This window comes from Branchiostoma lanceolatum, chromosome 9 (genome assembly GCF_035083965.1).
Source record: "Branchiostoma lanceolatum isolate klBraLanc5 chromosome 9, klBraLanc5.hap2, whole genome shotgun sequence".
Taxonomy (NCBI): domain Eukaryota; kingdom Metazoa; phylum Chordata; class Leptocardii; order Amphioxiformes; family Branchiostomatidae; genus Branchiostoma; species Branchiostoma lanceolatum.
In genome coordinates, this window is record NC_089730.1 from 13,208,204 (window position 1) to 13,218,215 (window position 10,012).

The 10,012-nt window shown below is 40.7% G+C and overlaps 2 non-coding genes across 2 annotated transcripts; both read left to right on the plus strand.

Moving 5' to 3' along the window:
- The first annotated feature begins 9,124 nt into the window (after positions 1-9,124).
- Positions 9,125-9,200, plus strand: LOC136442777 (small nucleolar RNA snR60/Z15/Z230/Z193/J17). The gene has a single exon (XR_010757054.1). It is a non-coding gene; the product is annotated as a small nucleolar RNA snR60/Z15/Z230/Z193/J17 (small nucleolar RNA).
- A 735-nt stretch (positions 9,201-9,935) lies between these two features.
- LOC136442776 (small nucleolar RNA snR60/Z15/Z230/Z193/J17) lies at positions 9,936-10,012 on the plus strand. Its single transcript, XR_010757053.1, has one exon. It is a non-coding gene; the product is annotated as a small nucleolar RNA snR60/Z15/Z230/Z193/J17 (small nucleolar RNA).

Sequence of the window (10,012 nt, forward strand, 5' to 3'; positions counted from 1 at the left end):
CCCACGTCTCTGGTCGTGTCGTGCTCCGATTGGCTGAGCCGTTTCAACATGTCTGCTGCTGATTGGTTACCTCATCCAAATGTCTTCCTCTGATTGGTCAAACTGCAGCACATGACCTGCTCCCCGAAAAAAAACACGTCAGTGTTAAAAATCTCTGACGTCATATCCGCGAAAATCGGCCGGGGGACCCCGGAAGTGAAGGGTTTCCCTGAAAAAATAGGTGAGTTGGTGCAATAATGTACCGCCACGTGCAATAAGGGGTGAGTTATGATTACTCAGGGTGATTAAAGGATGAGTTTCATCTGAGAAAAATGTAAATGATTCATTATTTTTTGAAATAATACAGAAAGCTGACTTGGAGCAATATTGTACATCCACGTCAATTAAACGGTGAATGACGATTACTTAGTGACCATGCAGATCTGCATTGTTTGAAATCTTAAAAAGAAAGAAAAGACAACTGATCCGTGATCTCTCTTTGTCACGGAAAACATTAGGCACAGAACTCTCTATTGCCATTGTTGGATCAAGCTTGTACATGTATTATAAAGCAAGTTTCCGGATGAACATGTGAAGTACACGTGCAGCTTGGAAACTGTAAACACGCCGGTCCTTACACGATCCCGTCCAGTTTGATTGACAAATTAGCTTCTCCGTTCATGTGGGAGTAAAGTACCAAAGTAAATGTATCAACGTCTACTAAATTCTACTCTACTCTACTCTACAACGTCAGTGATAAATAGGTACAACATCTCAATTAAAACCTCAAATTATGGAAGAGCTTGCAATATTTCAACAATCAAAAATAACAGAAGTCGTCATGTCTATATAACCTCCTTGGTATCAACGTATGCGACGTATTTCTCATTCTATTCAACACATCGTAGTTTCATGAAAGCGTTATATGAGCTTACTTGATATCTTTCACATACATGTACATGTATATCTATTCTATCCATTTACATCGTTTACATCATTTACTTATATAGTTTAAGCAAAGGCTCCCTTTAAACAGAATAAAACAGACCAGACAGATTATATGATTTATCACAATCCTATAATATTCTGTGAAAAGCAGGCCCTGTACATATTGCAAGTGAGACATCCCCGTTTGAGTTGGACTCGTCTCAAATGCACTTTGACCTCAAGGTTCCGCCACTCTCAGTCTCAGTCAGAGCAGTGCCAGCCTACGCGGAAGGTAGGTGTCCGCTGTGCGCCTTTGCACAAGTCAAGAAAATTCTAGAAAATTCCTTGCTTTTGTCGCTAGAATGCTGAACTATTGGCTATTAACTTGCATCCAAGTCTTGTGCATGAAGCAGGAGGGTCTATTGCGCTATTTTCTCGCGCAAAATCTTGTAAAGGTTTAGTTTGCACGCCCACGTGTTGGGTGGCGTCATGGCATGGCTTCTCACAGCCATTGGGCCGTTCCAAAAAAAAAATGAGGAGGGGGGGTTGACGACACCCCCAATCAGCTTCCAACCCCCTTCATCCTGCAATCCCAATCCTAAACTTTTCCAACCCCCTCTGTCCTGAAATCCCAATCCTAAACACTTCCAACCCCCTTCATCCTGCAATCCCAATCCTAATCAACCCCCTTCATCCTGCAATCCCAATCCTAATCAACCCCCTTCATCCTGCAATCCCAATCCTAAACACTTCCAACCCCCTTCATCCTGCAATCCCAATCCTAATCAACCCCCTTCATCCTGCAATCCCAATCCTAATCAACCCCCTTCATCCTGCAATCCCAATCCTAAACACTTCCAACCCCCTCTGTCCTGAAATCCCAATCCTAAACACTTCCAACCCCCTTCATCCTGCAATCCCAATCCTAATCAACCCCCTGCAATCCCAATCCTAAACACTTCCAACCCCCTCTGTCCTGAAATCCCAATCCTAAACACTTCCAACCCCCTTCATCCTGCAATCCCAATCCTAATCAACCCCCTGCAATCCCAATCCTAAACACTTCCAACCCCCTTTATCCTGAAATCCCAATCCTAAACACTTCCAACCCCCTTCATCCTGCAATCCCAATCCTAATCCTTGCATCGACTTGTTGAAGGTTCTGCCATAATCTCCAAGCAGATCTACACTGGGCGCAAAAATCGTATATGCTGGACCTTCTCTGGCTAGCATATACGATTTTCGCGCCCGGTGTAGATCTGCTTGGAGATTAGTTCTGCCACACAACTAAGCAAGTTCTGTGCTTTAGTTTGGAGTCCATACATGTAAGTGGACATTTTCTTGTGTTCACATTCCTGGATCGGATTATTTGTATCTAGCCTGGGTGCCATCCTAATTTCTACCGGGGCTCCTACACTCGCTACCCTCAAAAAATTTTTAGGGGTGTAGGAGCCCCGGTAGAAATTAGGATGGCACCCAGGCTAATTTGTATCCACCGCCGGAGGTAGTTTGGGGAGAATTCATCCAATTCAATCCTATCGAAAATTGAGTGTGAACGCGAAACACGATTGATTCACCGGGGATTTCGGCTGGTTCCGGCATCGCGCGGGAAAACAGACTCAACGGACTCAAATCACGGCATACTTTAATCCACTTGGCGAAAAGCAGTGTGAACACAAAAATCAATCACGATCGGATTTATTCTATCGCGATTAATGTTTAATCCGATCCATTTTTTTTTAGTGTGAGCGGGGTCCAATTGGTTATGCCAAGTAGGTTCTATTTAAAAAAAACCTTGGTAACTGCTTGCCTCTGCCTTTAGTCCCTAGTCTCAACTCCAAGTGACTCACTGTCTTTACTTGCATAATGTGGGATAATTATTTTTGAGCCTTGGTGCGAAGTCTGGTGCGAAGTGATGCCTGCAGACTCAAGCTATTGACAAGCTTGCATGAATAGGTCTGCCTAGCCTTTGAACAGTATGCAAAGTAACCAATGTGTGAATTGCATGTCTATCCATAAATTCAAGTCATGAATTTATTTGTGCCCTGAAAGAACACTGGAAGTTTTCATAATGAAAAAGTCAGAAACTGATCACCATGTCCAGCTCATAGTGCCAGGACACAAGCATAATAGGGATAAAGGAATTTGAATTAACTGGTGTACATTCAATGCACGTTTATTAACTTTATACATACCTTGGTGTACTTGTATATAAGGTCCAGAATTACCGATATGTATACCCAAACTTTCTGTCATAATCTGAGTATGGATATAGGCAAGCCAGGGCTCGAAATAGTGGGTGCATGTGCACCCAGTGCACCCAAAATTGGAGCTGTGCACCTAATTTTTGACTGTGGGTGCACTGGTGCATCTATACATTTTTGTAGCCTATAAGGTTAAGGTACTATTGTACACTAGTATACAGAATATTCTTGAAATGTAAGTATAAAAAACAGCATGATAACTTTTTGCTGTACTTTATTTAATGTATTGTTTGAAATTTTGAAGTTAGCTATAGAATTACAGATTGAAGTTCTTAAGTTAAGAAAGGCAGCAGCGTTAAGTAATTATGTTCTGAAGAACATTCAACTTTATTTCATCTGGTGCACCCAAAATTCTTTCTGTGCACCCAATTTTTTGAGTTGGGTGCACCAGTGCACCTATTCCCAAATATGAATTTCGAGCCCTGATACAGAATATTCTTGAAATGTAAGTATAAAAAACAGCATGATAACTTTTTGCTGTACTTTATTTAATGTATTATTTGTTTGAAAATATAAGGTAGCTATAAAGTTCTTAAGAAAGGCAGCAGCGTTAAACTTTGTAATTATGTTCTGAAGAACATTCAACTTTATTTTATCTGGTGCACCCAAAATTCTTTCTGTGCACCCAATTTTTTGAGTTGGGTGCACCAGTGCACCTATTCCCAAAGATGAATTTCGAGCCCTGCAAGCTAAGGTTTTATTAGGCATGCAAAACGTCATATTCCATGGAAAAACATCTAGAACTAGATGATTTTGATTTACGCTCAGCAATTAGTAAAATTAGAATTAGAATTAGTGCCCACCCCCTTGAAATAGAGAGGGGCGATACTAAAAGCTACTTGTGTACAAGGAGGTTATATAGACCTCCTTGCTGTGTACGAAAGAACTTGTAAATACTGCATGTCTTGTGGAAGACAAAACACATTTTGTTTCAAGTTGCCCCTTCGTTCTACGATCAAGAACGAAAGGCGCTGTTTCAAGAGGCCACCAAATTCCATCCAAATTTGTCCATGTTATGTAACAGACAAAAAGAAAACTACTCTCCTCTAAAGACCAGAACACTGAACTAGAAAACCACCCAATAAATTCAGCTAACGTAACTCCCAGACCTCGAGTCTGCTTCTGAATGCCGTGGTGTTCACATCAGTGGAGGGCTCCCTGTCTAAGACAGTTGAAGTTAAATTACTTCAGCACACATTTCAAATGTAGAAAATGATTATCAATGTACAGTTGCACATAAACAAGTCAGCTTTGTAGTAACTAACCAAGAATATGAAGCAATGACGACTCTGTCATGCTCTGACTGGTAGAATGTCTCAGACATTGGCTGTCAGTATACAAATTACATGTACAGTTCTACAGAGCCCCAGGGAGTCTATACTGGTTTCTGTCAGACTACCAACGAGACACCACAATTACATGTATAACTATAAGGCATATTTCAAGACACACAGCTATCAAAGCTAATTCTCTTCACCGGATAATATAGATGCAATTCCAACTTTGAAGGGGTTGCTTGGCAGTTGAAAACACAATGTTATGGTTTTCGGAAAGTTGCCTAGTAAAGTTACGTATTGTATTGATTACGAGCTTTGTTACACCTATACATGTGATGTATGATGTATCTGGGTTATTTTTCTTTGACAATGTTTTCTTCAAAAACTAGTGAGAAAAATACAAGATTTTTAAAACTTGAGACGTCAGTTAATATGCAAATGATTTCCTGTGGTCTGCTCTGATCCCATTCCATTGTTCTTGGAGCCAGGCGGGTAGAGATCCCCTACAGAGGATAATCCATTTATGATGTTAGGATGAGGACCCTGGGTCCTGGATTCTTGATAAAGTGGGATCATTCGTCTTCCACTGTCTCGGAAAAAGAAGTCAAACCCAAATAAGATAGAATTTAGTGTTAGTATTTAGACTAGAAAAGTCACAATATGCTGTATTGTTATATATTGTCTGTCCGTCCTTTCATGTTACTTGCAATTAGCCTATGGGCAAGAACTTGCAATAAACTTTTGTATTCACGCTGCACAAAAAAAGTGGCTGGAAAATCAGGGTGGGTTTTTTCAATCAAGGGTGGATGGCTAAAATGGATAGGTTTCAGGCTGTGGTCTGGTCACACCAAGGACCTCCTTGGTCACACCAGGATTTGTGACACATATGGAAGCAACTCCCAAGTAGAGAAGCACAATCATTTACACTCATGCCATGAGACTTCTTCATAACACCAGTACAAGTGTGAAGCTTGTGTGGCCAAACGATAGCAATGACTTTCCTCTTTTGAATTTGCAGTTATGGAACTCGGGACTTCTGAGAAAATAATTAGTATACGATTTTCCCAGATCAGGCAAAAGCCTCCCAAGTTGGGAGTCCTTTGCCTAATCTGGGAAAATCGTATATTATCTTATATAAAACTTATTATCAAATTTAATTTAAAAAATTTAAATTCTTCTTTTCTCAGAAAAAAAGCTAGCTAAGTTGCCCTGATCTAGAGACTAGAACAGGGTCCAATACACATCTGTGCCTGGGCACTGTCTGGCCAGTGGTGTTTCTTATGAAACCAAGGAAACAAACAAGAGTCAAGACTGTTTCATTGTCTGCAAAAAGCATCGCATCGCATCATGAATGGCAGGTATTGAGATGTACAACCCCTTTTCAGCATATTTTCTTCATTATTTTGTCTATTTTTGGTGTTTGTGAACTGTACAAAAACAAAACAAAAACTCCCGGACACCACCTCAATAGTAGATAGGCAACAACATCCCAGTGCACTGGAGGACCCCCATGGTGGTCTAATCACTTAGGTACACTTTAGACTGCCAGATGTCATGAAGCTCTTCTTCTTTGGAAACACTCATATCTTTTTCCAAGAGGGTAGAATACAATTTGATTTATTCTAGAGAGTCTAGTTTGAAGGGTATCAATAAAGTTTGATTATTTTCCCTTCAAAACTGCAAGAACTCTGGTAAGGATGATTTTTTACAGAAACTGGTGAACTGTAAACAGGCACCCCACTGGGCAGTCAGGCTGATAAGAAGTACAAAAGCCATGTGTGGCCATGTGTTGGTTTCACACTGTGTTGTTTTGGATGGAGGATAACAGTTTTTTAGAGTTGTTTGTATGGTGCAATAATGTTGTAACCTCCCTCCCTGAATATCGGTAAGCAATTCTATAGAGTTGATCAAACTTGCTATGAAAGAAACAGTAGGAAAATCTACTTTCTGTATTGGCCTAAAACTACATAGCTGGGAGTCTTTATCCAATCAGGACAGGGGTGTGAATGGCTCCCTGCTGATCCTGCTAAGTGAGCCCTGGACTGAAGTACAAATTTCATGTGTATGAATTTATGACATGACCTCGTACCAACAATTTCCTGATATGTTGCAGACCAAAAGCTTTCCCTACATGGACCAAATATTGCGCATGGAAAATCTGCTTGTCAACACATGCATATAGCGGATGCACTTTTTCATGAGCTGGCACCATGTTTTCCCTTCTGAGCTATTTGATTGCATCAGATTGATGCGTATCCATCCTGTAAACTGGGCCAAAACTTGATTAAAAGATATTTCCAAGTGACCAAAACATCATAAGTTTTCACCTAATCTAATTCATTAACCAGGAAATTACAGGGTCACATTTCTCTTACAAAATTAGCATATCCATTCACCACCATGGGCAGAACAGCTACTAGTGATCTTTAAAGTAGTTGATATTTTGTTATGATTTAGCTATAGACAAAGTAAAAGTAAAGTTGACCCTCTGTCCATATCTACTGCATGAATCAATCTGCTGCTCTATGCATGCTATCTATTGATCAGTACCCCCTGGAGGCTCAGCCCTGTTAATCTGTTGTTATGGTTGTGTGATAATCACTTCCCCTCCCTCTGTCCACCCATCTCTCCAAGAAGCCACAAATTACAAATAATATCCTTTTCATCTAAGTGTGCAAAGTGTTAACTGACAGTCATTGTAGGGTTAATTGAGGAGTACAGAAAAATTTGCATCAGGGTGAAATGTTCGCAGTGATTTCATGTTCGCGCTTTCGCGTGATCTCCCCGCAGTGAAGTCCAAACTACCGCAAAAATTTGTTTTCTATTATTACCTGTCAGACCCCCTTACTGTATAGTGCCAGAATCCTGTCCCATCCTGCCACCAACCCCCTAAATCCTAGATCCTATCCCAACCCAACTGCCAGACCCCCTTGCCAAAATCCTGTCCCGTCCTGTCACCAACCCCCTATATCCTAGATCCTGTCCCAGCCCAAATGTCAGACCCCCTAAATCCGAAAATCCTGTCCCGCCATGTTCACCAACCCCCCAAATCCTAGATCCTATCCCAACCCAACTGCCAGACCCCCTTATAGTGCCAAAATCCTGTCCCACCCTGTCACCAACCCCCTATATCCTAGATCCTGTCCCAGCCCAACTGTCAGACCCCCTAAATCCGAAAATCCTGTCCCGCTGTCATCAACCCCCTATATCCCAAATCCTGTCCCAGGTCGTCAACCCCCTCTCCTCATTTATTTTTTGGAACGGCCCATTTTTGCCAGTCTGCTGAGCCCATCGGGTGAAAATCTACGCAATCCTTTGATAATCTTACTTCTCAGTTGTGTAGAACAATTTTGTGATGCCATAGAATGTGCTGCATTGGGACATTTGTGAATTTTTGAGATGGATGAAGTAAATTTTGCCTTGACCTAAAAGGGTCACAGATAAGGAGATTTTTCTAGATCACCAGTTGGTGCAGTTTGTTTCGACCTTCGCCTTTTCAGTGCACTTCATTTTTAAAAATTCTCCCCTTTTGATTTACCCAGCAATATCCCTGGGATGCCATAATTTTACGCACTAGTACCTAAATGTACGAAGTTTTTATAAATCCCAGTCCCCCCCCCCCCATCCCATCCCTCTCCAGTCTCCACCTTTTCAAGCTGAAATATAATGCTTTCCCTGTTGCATATGTATGCTTTGCACGTACCACGTGTATCGGTGTTCATGCCTGTGATGAGGACTTAATTCGGCGGTCATGACTTTGGCTGTGGTGATTTTATGCTTCCTGAGGCTGTTACTCAACCACTAACTTACCAAAAATATCTTTTCAAGTTCTATTTGTCTAAAAGTCCACAAAGTATTGAAACAAGAAATTATCATCTTTTTCCAGGACAAGATGGCGTCAAGCAAAGCAGTGCTGAGGTTTTCAGGTACAAATTGTTTCTTGAAATTTATTTAGAATTATTCAAAATTAATCTCTGGTTCCCTCTCAGAGGTTGAACTTGTGAGAAGACAGACTTATATTATGACTTATAGAAATCTGTAGATTATGTTTGCAAATTGTCCACATCTCTGTGTGTGATGTAGCCTCTACCAGGCTCCGCGGATCGCTGGGAAAATTAGCAACGTTGGTCGCGACTACCCTTGGCTTACTATTCACTCTATTTGGCCGATTCCTTCTATTTTCCCAGCGATCCGCGGAGCCTGGTAGAGGCTAGGTGTGATGCCCTGCAAGGGTTTAATTAAGCCAGTCTTGTACAGTTGTATAGTATAGAAAAAAGTAGTAGCAACTTTGCTGTTCACTTTGCCTCTGAAGAACTCCGAGGAGCTCAGAATCAATAGTTGTTGATACAAGTTTCTCGTTCACTATTACTACAGAACAAACTGAGGCATTGAAAAACAGCAGAGAATAGCTTTTTTAATTTTCAAATGTACAAGCCATGATGTAGTATGTTTTTCTTGTTTGGCAGCACATCTTGCCTGTACCCTGGGCACGAAGAAGATTGTTACAGCAGGCCCTGTTCCATGATAGTATGGTAGGTATATCACTACCTGTTACAATTTTGAGATTTCGAAGCATAACCATGGCACAATGCCTCATGTGTTTGTCATTAATGGTAAAATTGTTATATTCATAATATTGAGCAGTTATCTATTACTGTATGTTAGTAACACCGAAGCTTGGGCAACATGATGATTTCATAGTTCAACAGAATGTCGGTGAAGAGAAACATTTCGCCCCTATCTGACTTCCAAGCTTGACTCTGTCCCATTTGTCCAACAATTAGAAATGATGGTTGTGTAATCTGTTTCTTTCAATCTTGTTACAGTCAAGTTTTCTGACATGTACAGCACAAGGCATCTAGTATCAAGGTGTGTAAACCCTTTCTTAAGTACTAGTTAGTCTACAGTAAATGTTACAGTAGCCAACTTAAGAGGAAAGTACCATATCTTGATTATACAATGCTAGTGATACAGCAAGACTATCCAAGATGTCCTGGCATCTGTGTGTTGACCAATGATGTTTATTTGCTACTCATGATTGCGTATGTGACGAAAACTACTGACCACCACATGTCACCTGAGGTCAATGCAACATCACCCCTAAGTTTGTTGATATTTGTTCAAAATCAACTTTTATTTCATGTGCATCAATTTTGTGTAAATTTTAGGTGCCTTTGTTCCACGGAGTCCTTTGGCCCTTGGGCATCTGAGGATATCAGAATGAAAGGTATGTAGTCAAACATTTCTGTACATGAAACTTTCAGTTGTTTAGTCTGGTTCCGTGTTACTTTTTGATCAGAAGCCAATAACTTTATGTACACATTTTGGGTAGAGAAAGGATATACTAAACGTTTATCACACATGTCTTGTGTATATAAAAATAGAAATTGTAGTAATTTTTAATCTTCATTCAAATCATTTGTAGTTGTAAAATGACATACAGTGAGCCTGAGAGTAATAACTGAACTTGCATTGGTGCTACTAAAGCTTGGACCAGATGATGATTTCATAGTTCAACCGAATGTAAGTGACGAAAAACATTTCGCCCCTATCTGATTGGTCCAA